The sequence below is a fragment of the Acipenser ruthenus genome, chromosome 55 (genome assembly GCF_902713425.1).
Source record: "Acipenser ruthenus chromosome 55, fAciRut3.2 maternal haplotype, whole genome shotgun sequence".
NCBI lineage: Eukaryota > Metazoa > Chordata > Actinopteri > Acipenseriformes > Acipenseridae > Acipenser > Acipenser ruthenus.
In genome coordinates this window covers 7,402,959-7,415,458 of record NC_081243.1, presented here as the reverse complement: position 1 = coordinate 7,415,458, position 12,500 = coordinate 7,402,959, and the positions used below count along the sequence as shown (strand labels likewise).

The following is a 12,500-nucleotide window of genomic DNA, read 5'->3' as shown; positions in this document are numbered from 1 at the left end:
ACAGTGACCAAGGGCTGATTGCACAATGGTTAAACGAGGACTGCAGTCTTTGTTGAGTCTGCAAAGCAACTGCTTATGCATTAAACACAATTCTGACGTAACAGACTATAAAACCATTCAGCATCGAGTTTCTGTAATTTATACAGCACTGTTTATTTTGGTAACGCATGTGCTTGTTTTTTTTTTTTTTTTTTTGGTATGTAGTTTAAAACAACCACAAAACTAGTGTAACAGATGGGCATTTTGCAGGTACAATTGTTTGTGTACATGTACAATCTAGCACTAGAACGGGTTAATTCATCTTTTCACACTGCACTAGATGCTGCCAATACATTACCTACCTCAAGCAAACCTCAAGCAAACGTCAAGCAAGCATTGGTGGTTCAGTGGTAGAATTCTCGCCTGCCACGCGGGAGGCCCGGGTTCGATTCCCGGCCAATGCAACATTCTTTTTTACTTTATGTATACAATTACAGCCACACGCACCTGCCTTCAATCAGTAAAAAAAAAAAAAAATCTCCCCGTCAGGGAATTGAACCCCGGTCTCCCGCGTGACAGGCGGGGATACTGACCACTATACTAACGAGGAAGGCACACGCTCCTTGCCACTATGGCAACGCATTTAGTTGCAAAGCGTCTAAGTCAAAACTGCCTGCTGAGCTTAATGGTTTACGGATCGAAAACAGTATAGTACAAAACAATTAAAAAAAAAAAAAAACGGGCTCGTCCGGGATTTGAACCCGGGACCTCTCGCACCCAAAGCGAGAATCATACCCCTAGACCAACGAGCCAGCTTTCGGTTTTATCCGGCGGCCGACGCGTGATTCAGTCTCTGGCAGCAAAATAAGTGCAGCATGACCAGAGTCCCGTTCCGTCTGCCGGTGCGGAATGCTGCTGGCACCTCAGAGGAGGGGGGGCTTAATACTCGCCAACGCAACCTTCTTTATTTTTTGGCATTCTTATAGTGCTGCTTTTTTTTTATTTATTTATTTTTTTATTTTTTTTAAATTCGCAGCACGAAAACTAGGATTCACATGTGTTTCACGTAACACTTTTTCAATTCATTCATCTGGTCACAGTGTTTTACCGCTACAGCAGGACCCGGCAATACTTTTAATGCAATCGGCATTAAAAGCTGCCACGTCAGTGGAGAACTGCACGAGTACTCTCGCTCTCATTTCAGACAAGGGGATTTGAATTGCCTTCTAGCCGCTCTCGCTCACGCCGGGCGCCGTGGCGTGTGTCTGTAATGCCAGCTACAGGGGCAGGTTGAGGCTGGCGGATCGCTTGAGCACGGGAGCTCTGTGCTGCAACTGGCTGTGCCGATCGGGAGTCCGCACTTAGCACGGCATCGACATGGCATTTCTGGGGGAGCTCGTGAATGCCAGGTCGTCTAAGGAGGGGTGAACCGGCCCAGGTCGGGAACGGAGCAGGTCAAAACCCCCATGTCGCACCAGTAGTGGGACTGCTCCTGTGAGCGGATGTTGCAGTGCATCCTTTGCAAAACAACGAAACCCAGCCTCCTTTTTTTTCTATTTATTTTTTGAAGTACATGCTGACTAACTGATCCATTCCAAACATATCAAAACGAAATCCCACCTAAACTACTTTCCTCATTTATAGCGACCGCTTCTCGATGAACATAGAAATGCTAGCCGCCAGTTAAAGAAGTCAGACGGCCCAAACAGGCAACAGCACACAGCTCGGAGACACGGCAAAATTACAGTGGTCTCGACAGGTACACCCAATAGAAAAACGTCTCCCATCTAACAGAACAGCTAGGTCTGCACTTCTTTGGAAACTCAGGGGACCACATCAGTGGCAGGCGCTGGCTCGTTGGTCTAGGGGTATGATTCTCGCTTAGGGTGCGAGAGGTCCCGGGTTCAAATCCCGGACGAGCCCGTTTTTAATTCTTTTGTATTACACTTTTCCAATTACTATGCATTGCCGATACGCACGCTCAAATTCCATGAACAACAATATCACAGCGACCAAGGGCTGATTGCACAATGGTTAAACGAGGACTGCAGTCTTTGTTGAGTCTGCAAAGCAACTGCTTATGCATTAAACACAATTCTGACGTAACAGACTATAAAACCATTCAGCATCGAGTTTCTGTAGTTTATACAGCACTGTTTATTTTGGTAACGCATGTGCTTGTTTTTTTTTTTTTTTTTTTAGTATGTAGTTTAAAACAACCACAAAACTAGTGTAACAGATGGGCATTTTGCAGGTACAATTGTTTGTGTACATGTACAATCTAGCACTAGAACGGGTTAATTCATCTTTTCACACTGCACTAGATGCTGCCAATACATTACCTACCTCAAGCAAACCTCAAGCAAACGTCAAGCAAGCATTGGTGGTTCAGTGGTAGAATTCTCGCCTGCCACGCGGGAGGCCCTGGTTCGATTCCCGGCCAATGCAACCTTATTTTTTACTTTATGTATACAATTACAGCCACACGCACCTGCCTTCAATCAGTAAAAAAAAAAAAAAAAAATCTCCCCGTCGGGGAATTGAACCCCGGTCTCCCGCGTGACAGGCGGGGATACTGACCACTATACTAACGAGGAAGGCACACGCTCCCTGCCACTATGGCAACGCATTTAGTTGCAAAGCGTCTAAGTCAAAACTGCCTGCTGAGCTTAATGGTTTACGGATCGAAAACAGTATAGTACAAAACAATTAAAAAAAAAAAAAAACGGGCTCGTCCGGGATTTGAACCCGGGACCTCTCGCACCCAAAGCGAGAATCATACCCCTAGACCAACGAGCCAGCTTTCGGTTTTATCCGGCGGCCGACGCGTGATTCAGTCTCTGGCAGCAAAATAAGTGCAGCATGACCAGAGTCCCGTTCCGTCTGCCGGTGCGGAATGCTGCTGGCACCTCAGAGGAGGGGGGGCTTAATACTCGCCAACGCAACCTTCTTTATTTTTTGGCATTCTTATAGTGCTGCTTTTTTTTTTTTTTTTTTTTTTTTTTTTTTTTTAAATTCGCAGCACGAAAACTAGGATTCACATGTGTTTCACGTAACACTTTTTCAATTCATTCATCTGGTCACAGTGTTTTACCGCTACAGCAGGACCCGGCAATACTTTTAATGCAATCGGCATTAAAAGCTGCCACGTCAGTGGAGAACTGCACGAGTACTCTCGCTCTCATTTCAGACAAGGGGATTTGAATTGCCTTCTAGCCGCTCTCGCTCACGCCGGGCGCCGTGGCGTGTGTCTGTAATGCCAGCTACAGGGGCAGGTTGAGGCTGGCGGATCGCTTGAGCACGGGAGCTCTGTGCTGCAACTGGCTGTGCCGATCGGGAGTCCGCACTTAGCACGGCATCGACATGGCATTTCTGGGGGAGCTCGTGAATGCCAGGTCGTCTAAGGAGGGGTGAACCGGCCCAGGTCGGGAACGGAGCAGGTCAAAACCCCCATGTCGCACCAGTAGTGGGACTGCTCCTGTGAGCGGATGTTGCAGTGCATCCTTTGCAAAACAACGAAACCCAGCCTCCTTTTTTTTCTATTTATTTTTTGAAGTACATGCTGACTAACTGATCCATTCCAAACATATCAAAACGAAATCCCACCTAAACTACTTTCCTCATTTATAGCGACCGCTTCTCGATGAACATAGAAATGCTAGCCGCCAGTTAAAGAAGTCAGACGGCCCAAACAGGCAACAGCACACAGCTCGGAGACACGGCAAAATTACAGTGGTCTCGACAGGTACACCCAATAGAAAAACGTCTCCCATCTAACAGAACAGCTAGGTCTGCACTTCTTTGGAAACTCGGGGGACCACAACAGTGGCAGGCGCTGGCTCGTTGGTCTAGGGGTATGATTCTCGCTTCGGGTGCGAGAGGTCCCGGGTTCAAATCCCGGACGAGCCCGTTTTTAATTCTTTTGTATTACACTTTTCCAATTACTATGCATTGCCGATACGCACGCTCAAATTCCATGAACAACAATATCACAGCGACCAAGGGCTGATTGCACAATGGTTAAACGAGGACTGCAGTCTTTGTTGAGTCTGCAAAGCAACTGCTTATGCATTAAACACAATTCTGACGTAACAGACTATAAAACCATTCAGCATCGAGTTTCTGTAGTTTATACAGCACTGTTTATTTTGGTAACGCATGTGCTTGTTTTTTTTTTTTTTTTTTGGTATGTAGTTTAAAACAACCACAAAACTAGTGTAACAGATGGGCATTTTGCAGGTACAATTGTTTGTGTACATGTACAATCTAGCACTAGAACGGGTTAATTCATCTTTTCACACTGCACTAGATGCTGCCAATACATTACCTACCTCAAGCAAACCTCAAGCAAACGTCAAGCAAGCATTGGTGGTTCAGTGGTAGAATTCTCGCCTGCCACGCGGGAGGCCCGGGTTCGATTCCCGGCCAATGCAACATTCTTTTTTACTTTATGTATACAATTACAGCCACACGCACCTGCCTTCAATCAGTAAAAAAAAAAAAAAAAATCTCCCCGTCAGGGAATTGAACCCCGGTCTCCCGCGTGACAGGCGGGGATACTGACCACTATACTAACGAGGAAGGCACACGCTCCTTGCCACTATGGCAACGCATTTAGTTGCAAAGCGTCTAAGTCAAAACTGCCTGCTGAGCTTAATGGTTTACGGATCGAAAACAGTATAGTACAAAACAATTAAAAAAAAAAAAAAAACGGGCTCGTCCGGGATTTGAACCCGGGACCTCTCGCACCCAAAGCGAGAATCATACCCCTAGACCAACGAGCCAGCTTTCGGTTTTATCCGGCGGCCGACGCGTGATTCAGTCTCTGGCAGCAAAATAAGTGCAGCATGACCAGAGTCCCGTTCCGTCTGCCGGTGCGGAATGCTGCTGGCACCTCAGAGGAGGGGGGGCTTAATACTCGCCAACTCAACCTTCTTTATTTTTTGGCATTCTTATAGTGCTGCTTTTTTTTTATTTATTTATTTTTTTATTTTTTTTAAATTCGCAGCACGAAAACTAGGATTCACATGTGTTTCACGTAACACTTTTTCAATTCATTCATCTGGTCACAGTGTTTTACCGCTACAGCAGGACCCGGCAATGCTTTTAATGCAATCGGCATTAAAAGCTGCCACGTCAGTGGAGAACTGCACGAGTACTCTCGCTCTCATTTCAGACAAGGAGATTTGAATTGCATTCTAGCCGCTCTCGCTCACGCCGGGCGCCGTGGCGTGTGTCTGTAATGCCAGCTACAGGGGCAGGTTGAGGCTGGCGGATCGCTTGAGCACGGGAGCTCTGTGCTGCAACTGGCTGTGCCGATCGGGAGTCCGCACTTAGCACGGCATCGACATGGCATTTCTGGGGGAGCTCGTGAATGCCAGGTCGTCTAAGGAGGGGTGAACCGGCCCAGGTCGGGAACGGAGCAGGTCAAAACCCCCGTGTCGCACCAGTAGTGGGACTGCTCCTGTGAGCGGATGTTGCAGTGCATCCTTTGCAAAACAACGAAACCCAGCCTCCTTTTTTTTCTATTTATTTTTTGAAGTACATGCTGACTAACTGATCCATTCCAAACATATCAAAACGAAATCCCACCTAAACTACTTTCCTCATTTATAGCGACCGCTTCTCGATGAACATAGAAATGCTAGCCGCCAGTTAAAGAAGTCAGACGGCCCAAACAGGCAACAGCACACAGCTCGGAGACACGGCAAAATTACAGTGGTCTCGACAGGTACACCCAATAGAAAAACGTCTCCCATCTAACAGAACAGCTAGGTCTGCACTTCTTTGGAAACTCAGGGGACCAAAACAGTGGCAGTCGCTGGCTCGTTGGTCTAGGGGTATGATTCTCGCTTCGGGTGCGAGAGGTCCCGGGTTCAAATCCCGGACGAGCCCGTTTTTAATTCTTTTGTATTACACTTTTCCAATTACTATGCATTGCCGATACGCACGCTCAAATTCCATGAACAACAATATCACAGCGACCAAGGGCTGATTGCACAATGGTTAAACGAGGACTGCAGTCTTTGTTGAGTCTGCAAAGCAACTGCTTATGCATTAAACACAATTCTGACGTAACAGACTATAAAACCATTCAGCATCGAGTTTCTGTAGTTTATACAGCACTGTTTATTTTGGTAACGCATGTGCTTGTTTTTTTTTTTTTTTTTTGGTATGTAGTTTAAAACAACCACAAAACTAGTGTAACAGATGGGCATTTTGCAGGTACAATTGTTTGTGTACATGTACAATCTAGCACTAGAACGGGTTAATTCATCTTTTCACACTGCACTAGATGCTGCCAATACATTACCTACCTCAAGCAAACCTCAAGCAAACGTCAAGCAAGCATTGGTGGTTCAGTGGTAGAATTCTCGCCTGCCACGCGGGAGGCCCGGGTTCGATTCCCGGCCAATGCAACATTCTTTTTTACTTTATGTATACAATTACAGCCACACGCACCTGCCTTCAATCAGTAAAAAAAAAAAAAAAAATCTCCCCGTCGGGGAATTGAACCCCGGTCTCCCGCGTGACAGGCGGGGATACTGACCACTATACTAACGAGGAAGGCACACGCTCCCTGCCACTATGGCAACGCATTTAGTTGCAAAGCGTCTAAGTCAAAACTGCCTGCTGAGCTTAATGGTTTACGGATCGAAAACAGTATAGTACAAAACAATTAAAAAAAAAAAAAAACGGGCTCGTCCGAGATTTGAACCCGGGACCTCTCGCACCCAAAGCGAGAATCATACCCCTAGACCAACGAGCCAGCTTTCGGTTTTATCCGGCGGCCGACGCGTGATTCAGTCTCTGGCAGCAAAATAAGTGCAGCATGACCAGAGTCCCGTTCCGTCTGCCGGTGCGGAATGCTGCTGGCACCTCAGAGGAGGGGGGGCTTAATACTCGCCAACGCAACCTTCTTTATTTTTTGGCATTCTTATAGTGCTGCTTTTTTTTAATTTATTTATTTTTTTATTTTTTTTAAATTCGCAGCACGAAAACTAGGATTCACATATGTTTCACGTAACACTTTTTCAATTCATTCATCTGGTCACAGTGTTTTACCGCTACAGCAGGACCCGGCAATGCTTTTAATGCAATCGGCATTAAAAGCTGCCACGTCAGTGGAGAACTGCACGAGTACTCTCGCTCTCATTTCAGACAAGGAGATTTGAATTGCATTCTAGCCGCTCTCGCTCACGCCGGGCGCCGTGGCGTGTGTCTGTAATGCCAGCTACAGGGGCAGGTTGAGGCTGGCGGATCGCTTGAGCACGGGAGCTCTGTGCTGCAACTGGCTGTGCCGATCGGGAGTCCGCACTTAGCACGGCATCGACATGGCATTTCTGGGGGAGCTCGTGAATGCCAGGTCGTCTAAGGAGGGGTGAACCGGCCCAGGTCGGGAACGGAGCAGGTCAAAACCCCCGTGTCGCACCAGTAGTGGGACTGCTCCTGTGAGCGGATGTTGCAGTGCATCCTTTGCAAAACAACGAAACCCAGCCTCCTTTTTTTTCTATTTATTTTTTGAAGTACATGCTGACTAACTGATCCATTCCAAACATATCAAAACGAAATCCCACCTAAACTACTTTCCTCATTTATAGCGACCGCTTCTCGATGAACATAGAAATGCTAGCCGCCAGTTAAAGAAGTCAGACGGCCCAAACAGGCAACAGCACACAGCTCGGAGACACGGCAAAATTACAGTGGTCTCGACAGGTACACCCAATAGAAAAACGTCTCCCATCTAACAGAACAGCTAGGTCTGCACTTCTTTGGAAACTCGGGGGACCACATCAGTGGCAGGCGCTGGCTCGTTGGTCTAGGGGTATGATTCTCGCTTAGGGTGCGAGAGGTCCCGGGTTCAAATCCCGGACGAGCCCGTTTTTAATTCTTTTGTATTACACTTTTCCAATTACTATGCATTGCCGATACGCACGCTCAAATTCCATGAACAACAATATCACAGCGACCAAGGGCTGATTGCACAATGGTTAAACGAGGACTGCAGTCTTTGTTGAGTCTGCAAAGCAACTGCTTATGCATTAAACACAATTCTGACGTAACAGACTATAAAACCATTCAGCATCGAGTTTCTGTAGTTTATACAGCACTGTTTATTTTGGTAACGCATGTGCTTGTTTTTTTTTTGTTTTTTTTAGTATGTAGTTTAAAACAACCACAAAACTAGTGTAACAGATGGGCATTTTGCAGGTACAATTGTTTGTGTACATGTACAATCTAGCACTAGAACGGGTTAATTCATCTTTTCACACTGCACTAGATGCTGCCAATACATTACCTACCTCAAGCAAACCTCAAGCAAACGTCAAGCAAGCATTGGTGGTTCAGTGGTAGAATTCTCGCCTGCCACGCGGGAGGCCCTGGTTCGATTCCCGGCCAATGCAACCTTCTTTTTTACTTTATGTATACAATTACAGCCACACGCACCTGCCTTCAATCAGTAAAAAAAAAAAAAAAATCTCCCCGTCGGGGAATTGAACCCCGGTCTCCCGCGTGACAGGCGGGGATACTGACCACTATACTAACGAGGAAGGCACACGCTCCCTGCCACTATGGCAACGCATTTAGTTGCAAAGCGTCTAAGTCAAAACTGCCTGCTGAGCTTAATGGTTTACGGATCGAAAACAGTATAGTACAAAACAATTAAAAAAAAAAAAAAACGGGCTCGTCCGAGATTTGAACCCGGGACCTCTCGCACCCAAAGCGAGAATCATACCCCTAGACCAACGAGCCAGCTTTCGGTTTTATCCGGCGGCCGACGCGTGATTCAGTCTCTGGCAGCAAAATAAGTGCAGCATGACCAGAGTCCCGTTCCGTCTGCCGGTGCGGAATGCTGCTGGCACCTCAGAGGAGGGGGGGCTTAATACTCGCCAACGCAACCTTCTTTATTTTTTGGCATTCTTATAGTGCTGCTTTTTTTTTTTTTTTTTTTTTTTTTTTTTTTTTAAATTCGCAGCACGAAAACTAGGATTCACATGTGTTTCACGTAACACTTTTTCAATTCATTCATCTGGTCACAGTGTTTTACCGCTACAGCAGGACCCGGCAATGCTTTTAATGCAATCGGCATTAAAAGCTGCCACGTCAGTGGAGAACTGCACGAGTACTCTCGCTCTCATTTCAGACAAGGGGATTTGAATTGCCTTCTAGCCGCTCTCGCTCACGCCGGGCGCCGTGGCGTGTGTCTGTAATGCCAGCTACAGGGGCAGGTTGAGGCTGGCGGATCGCTTGAGCACGGGAGCTCTGTGCTGCAACTGGCTGTGCCGATCGGGAGTCCGCACTTAGCACGGCATCGACATGGCATTTCTGGGGGAGCTCGTGAATGCCAGGTCGCCTAAGGAGGGGTGAACCGGCCCAGGTCGGGAACGGAGCAGGTCAAAACCCCCGTGTCGCACCAGTAGTGGGACTGCTCCTGTGAGCGGATGTTGCAGTGCATCCTTTGCAAAACAACGAAACCCAGCCTCCTTTTTTTTCTATTTATTTTTTGAAGTACATGCTGACTAACTGATCCATTCCAAACATATCAAAACGAAATCCCACCTAAACTACTTTCCTCATTTATAGCGACCGCTTCTCGATGAACATAGAAATGCTAGCCGCCAGTTAAAGAAGTCAGACGGCCCAAACAGGCAACAGCACACAGCTCGGAGACACGGCAAAATTACAGTGGTCTCGACAGGTACACCCAATAGAAAAACGTCTCCCATCTAACAGAACAGCTAGGTCTGCACTTCTTTGGAAACTCGGGGGACCACAACAGTGGCAGGCGCTGGCTCGTTGGTCTAGGGGTATGATTCTCGCTTAGGGTGCGAGAGGTCCCGGGTTCAAATCCCGGACGAGCCCGTTTTTAATTCTTTTGTATTACACTTTTCCAATTACTATGCATTGCCGATACGCACGCTCAAATTCCATGAACAACAATATCACAGCGACCAAGGGCTGATTGCACAATGGTTAAACGAGGACTGCAGTCTTTGTTGAGTCTGCAAAGCAACTGCTTATGCATTAAACACAATTCTGACGTAACAGACTATAAAACCATTCAGCATCGAGTTTCTGTAGTTTATACAGCACTGTTTATTTTGGTAACGCATGTGCTTGTTTTTTTTTGTTTTTTTTGGTATGTAGTTTAAAACAACCACAAAACTAGTGTAACAGATGGGCATTTTGCAGGTACAATTGTTTGTGTACATGTACAATCTAGCACTAGAACGGGTTAATTCATCTTTTCACACTGCACTAGATGCTGCTAATACATTACCTACCTCAAGCAAACCTCAAGCAAACGTCAAGCAAGCATTGGTGGTTCAGTGGTAGAATTCTCGCCTGCCACGCGGGAGGCCCGGGTTCGATTCCCGGCCAATGCAACCTTCTTTTTTACTTTATGTATACAATTACAGCCACACGCACCTGCCTTCAATCAGTAAAAAAAAAAAAAAATCTCCCCGTCGGGGAATTGAACCCCGGTCTCCCGCGTGACAGGCGGGGATACTGACCACTATACTAACGAGGAAGGCACACGCTCCCTGCCACTATGGCAACGCATTTAGTTGCAAAGCGTCTAAGTCAAAACTGCCTGCTGAGCTTAATGGTTTACGGATCGAAAACAGTATAGTACAAAACAATTAAAAAAAAAAAAAAACGGGCTCGTCCGGGATTTGAACCCGGGACCTCTCGCACCCAAAGCGAGAATCATACCCCTAGACCAACGAGCCAGCTTTCGGTTTTATCCGGCGGCCGACGCGTGATTCAGTCTCTGGCAGCAAAATAAGTGCAGCATGACCAGAGTCCCGTTCCGTCTGCCGGTGCGGAATGCTGCTGGCACCTCAGAGGAGGGGGGGCTTAATACTCGCCAACGCAACCTTCTTTATTTTTTGGCATTCTTATAGTGCTGCTTTTTTTTTATTTATTTATTTTTTTATTTTTTTTAAATTCGCAGCACGAAAACTAGGATTCACATGTGTTTCACGTAACACTTTTTCAATTCATTCATCTGGTCACAGTGTTTTACCGCTACAGCAGGACCCGGCAATGCTTTTAATGCAATCGGCATTAAAAGCTGCCACGTCAGTGGAGAACTGCACGAGTACTCTCGCTCTCATTTCAGACAAGGAGATTTGAATTGCATTCTAGCCGCTCTCGCTCACGCCGGGCGCCGTGGCGTGTGTCTGTAATGCCAGCTACAGGGGCAGGTTGAGGCTGGCGGATCGCTTGAGCACGGGAGCTCTGTGCTGCAACTGGCTGTGCCGATCGGGAGTCCGCACTTAGCACGGCATCGACATGGCATTTCTGGGGGAGCTCGTGAATGCCAGGTCGTCTAAGGAGGGGTGAACCGGCCCAGGTCGGGAACGGAGCAGGTCAAAACCCCCGTGTCGCACCAGTAGTGGGACTGCTCCTGTGAGCGGATGTTGCAGTGCATCCTTTGCAAAACAACGAAACCCAGCCTCCTTTTTTTTCTATTTATTTTTTGAAGTACATGCTGACTAACTGATCCATTCCAAACATATCAAAACGAAATCCCACCTAAACTACTTTCCTCATTTATAGCGACCGCTTCTCGATGAACATAGAAATGCTAGCCGCCAGTTAAAGAAGTCAGACGGCCCAAACAGGCAACAGCACACAGCTCGGAGACACGGCAAAATTACAGTGGTCTCGACAGGTACACCCAATAGAAAAACGTCTCCCATCTAACAGAACAGCTAGGTCTGCACTTCTTTGGAAACTCGGGGGACCACATCAGTGGCAGGCGCTGGCTCGTTGGTCTAGGGGTATGATTCTCGCTTAGGGTGCGAGAGGTCCCGGGTTCAAATCCCGGACGAGCCCGTTTTTAATTCTTTTGTATTACACTTTTCCAATTACTATGCATTGCCGATACGCACGCTCAAATTCCATGAACAACAATATCACAGCGACCAAGGGCTGATTGCACAATGGTTAAACGAGGACTGCAGTCTTTGTTGAGTCTGCAAAGCAACTGCTTATGCATTAAACACAATTCTGACGTAACAGACTATAAAACCATTCAGCATCGAGTTTCTGTAGTTTATACAGCACTGTTTATTTTGGTAACGCATGTGCTTGTTTTTTTTTTTTTTTTTTTAGTATGTAGTTTAAAACAACCACAAAACTAGTGTAACAGATGGGCATTTTGCAGGTACAATTGTTTGTGTACATGTACAATCTAGCACTAGAACGGGTTAATTCATCTTTTCACACTGCACTAGATGCTGCCAATACATTACCTACCTCAAGCAAACCTCAAGCAAACGTCAAGCAAGCATTGGTGGTTCAGTGGTAGAATTCTCGCCTGCCACGCGGGAGGCCCTGGTTCGATTCCCGGCCAATGCAACCTTCTTTTTTACTTTATGTATACAATTACAGCCACACGCACCTGCCTTCAATCAGTAAAAAAAAAAAAAAAAAATCTCCCCGTCGGGGAATTGAACCCCGGTCTCCCGCGTGACAGGCGGGGATACTGACCACTATACTAACGAGGA

At 46.7% G+C, this 12,500-nt stretch overlaps 26 non-coding genes across 26 annotated transcripts; 13 read left to right on the top strand and 13 right to left on the bottom strand.

Annotated features, from left to right (window-relative positions):
* Positions 1–372: 372 nt before the first annotated feature.
* Positions 373–443, top strand: trnag-gcc (transfer RNA glycine (anticodon GCC)). Its single transcript has one exon. It is a non-coding gene; the product is annotated as a tRNA-Gly (tRNA).
* A 74-nt stretch (positions 444–517) lies between these two features.
* trnad-guc (transfer RNA aspartic acid (anticodon GUC)) lies at positions 518–589 on the bottom strand. The gene has a single exon. It is a non-coding gene; the product is annotated as a tRNA-Asp (tRNA).
* A 130-nt stretch (positions 590–719) lies between these two features.
* trnap-ugg (transfer RNA proline (anticodon UGG)) lies at positions 720–791 on the bottom strand. Its single transcript has one exon. It is a non-coding gene; the product is annotated as a tRNA-Pro (tRNA).
* A 1,039-nt stretch (positions 792–1,830) lies between these two features.
* Positions 1,831–1,902, top strand: trnap-agg (transfer RNA proline (anticodon AGG)). The gene has a single exon. It is a non-coding gene; the product is annotated as a tRNA-Pro (tRNA).
* A 454-nt stretch (positions 1,903–2,356) lies between these two features.
* Positions 2,357–2,427, top strand: trnag-gcc (transfer RNA glycine (anticodon GCC)). The gene has a single exon. It is a non-coding gene; the product is annotated as a tRNA-Gly (tRNA).
* Positions 2,428–2,504: 77 nt separating this feature from the next.
* On the bottom strand, positions 2,505–2,576 carry trnad-guc (transfer RNA aspartic acid (anticodon GUC)). The gene has a single exon. It is a non-coding gene; the product is annotated as a tRNA-Asp (tRNA).
* Positions 2,577–2,706: 130 nt separating this feature from the next.
* Positions 2,707–2,778, bottom strand: trnap-ugg (transfer RNA proline (anticodon UGG)). The gene has a single exon. It is a non-coding gene; the product is annotated as a tRNA-Pro (tRNA).
* A 1,038-nt stretch (positions 2,779–3,816) lies between these two features.
* On the top strand, positions 3,817–3,888 carry trnap-cgg (transfer RNA proline (anticodon CGG)). Its single transcript has one exon. It is a non-coding gene; the product is annotated as a tRNA-Pro (tRNA).
* A 453-nt stretch (positions 3,889–4,341) lies between these two features.
* On the top strand, positions 4,342–4,412 carry trnag-gcc (transfer RNA glycine (anticodon GCC)). Its single transcript has one exon. It is a non-coding gene; the product is annotated as a tRNA-Gly (tRNA).
* Positions 4,413–4,488: 76 nt separating this feature from the next.
* trnad-guc (transfer RNA aspartic acid (anticodon GUC)) lies at positions 4,489–4,560 on the bottom strand. Its single transcript has one exon. It is a non-coding gene; the product is annotated as a tRNA-Asp (tRNA).
* Positions 4,561–4,691: 131 nt separating this feature from the next.
* Positions 4,692–4,763, bottom strand: trnap-ugg (transfer RNA proline (anticodon UGG)). The gene has a single exon. It is a non-coding gene; the product is annotated as a tRNA-Pro (tRNA).
* A 1,039-nt stretch (positions 4,764–5,802) lies between these two features.
* trnap-cgg (transfer RNA proline (anticodon CGG)) lies at positions 5,803–5,874 on the top strand. Its single transcript has one exon. It is a non-coding gene; the product is annotated as a tRNA-Pro (tRNA).
* A 453-nt stretch (positions 5,875–6,327) lies between these two features.
* trnag-gcc (transfer RNA glycine (anticodon GCC)) lies at positions 6,328–6,398 on the top strand. The gene has a single exon. It is a non-coding gene; the product is annotated as a tRNA-Gly (tRNA).
* A 76-nt stretch (positions 6,399–6,474) lies between these two features.
* trnad-guc (transfer RNA aspartic acid (anticodon GUC)) lies at positions 6,475–6,546 on the bottom strand. Its single transcript has one exon. It is a non-coding gene; the product is annotated as a tRNA-Asp (tRNA).
* Positions 6,547–6,676: 130 nt separating this feature from the next.
* On the bottom strand, positions 6,677–6,748 carry trnap-ugg (transfer RNA proline (anticodon UGG)). The gene has a single exon. It is a non-coding gene; the product is annotated as a tRNA-Pro (tRNA).
* Positions 6,749–7,787: 1,039 nt separating this feature from the next.
* Positions 7,788–7,859, top strand: trnap-agg (transfer RNA proline (anticodon AGG)). Its single transcript has one exon. It is a non-coding gene; the product is annotated as a tRNA-Pro (tRNA).
* A 454-nt stretch (positions 7,860–8,313) lies between these two features.
* Positions 8,314–8,384, top strand: trnag-gcc (transfer RNA glycine (anticodon GCC)). The gene has a single exon. It is a non-coding gene; the product is annotated as a tRNA-Gly (tRNA).
* A 75-nt stretch (positions 8,385–8,459) lies between these two features.
* trnad-guc (transfer RNA aspartic acid (anticodon GUC)) lies at positions 8,460–8,531 on the bottom strand. Its single transcript has one exon. It is a non-coding gene; the product is annotated as a tRNA-Asp (tRNA).
* A 130-nt stretch (positions 8,532–8,661) lies between these two features.
* On the bottom strand, positions 8,662–8,733 carry trnap-ugg (transfer RNA proline (anticodon UGG)). Its single transcript has one exon. It is a non-coding gene; the product is annotated as a tRNA-Pro (tRNA).
* Positions 8,734–9,771: 1,038 nt separating this feature from the next.
* trnap-agg (transfer RNA proline (anticodon AGG)) lies at positions 9,772–9,843 on the top strand. The gene has a single exon. It is a non-coding gene; the product is annotated as a tRNA-Pro (tRNA).
* Positions 9,844–10,296: 453 nt separating this feature from the next.
* On the top strand, positions 10,297–10,367 carry trnag-gcc (transfer RNA glycine (anticodon GCC)). Its single transcript has one exon. It is a non-coding gene; the product is annotated as a tRNA-Gly (tRNA).
* Positions 10,368–10,441: 74 nt separating this feature from the next.
* On the bottom strand, positions 10,442–10,513 carry trnad-guc (transfer RNA aspartic acid (anticodon GUC)). Its single transcript has one exon. It is a non-coding gene; the product is annotated as a tRNA-Asp (tRNA).
* Positions 10,514–10,643: 130 nt separating this feature from the next.
* Positions 10,644–10,715, bottom strand: trnap-ugg (transfer RNA proline (anticodon UGG)). Its single transcript has one exon. It is a non-coding gene; the product is annotated as a tRNA-Pro (tRNA).
* Positions 10,716–11,754: 1,039 nt separating this feature from the next.
* trnap-agg (transfer RNA proline (anticodon AGG)) lies at positions 11,755–11,826 on the top strand. The gene has a single exon. It is a non-coding gene; the product is annotated as a tRNA-Pro (tRNA).
* A 454-nt stretch (positions 11,827–12,280) lies between these two features.
* trnag-gcc (transfer RNA glycine (anticodon GCC)) lies at positions 12,281–12,351 on the top strand. Its single transcript has one exon. It is a non-coding gene; the product is annotated as a tRNA-Gly (tRNA).
* A 77-nt stretch (positions 12,352–12,428) lies between these two features.
* Positions 12,429–12,500, bottom strand: trnad-guc (transfer RNA aspartic acid (anticodon GUC)). Its single transcript has one exon. It is a non-coding gene; the product is annotated as a tRNA-Asp (tRNA).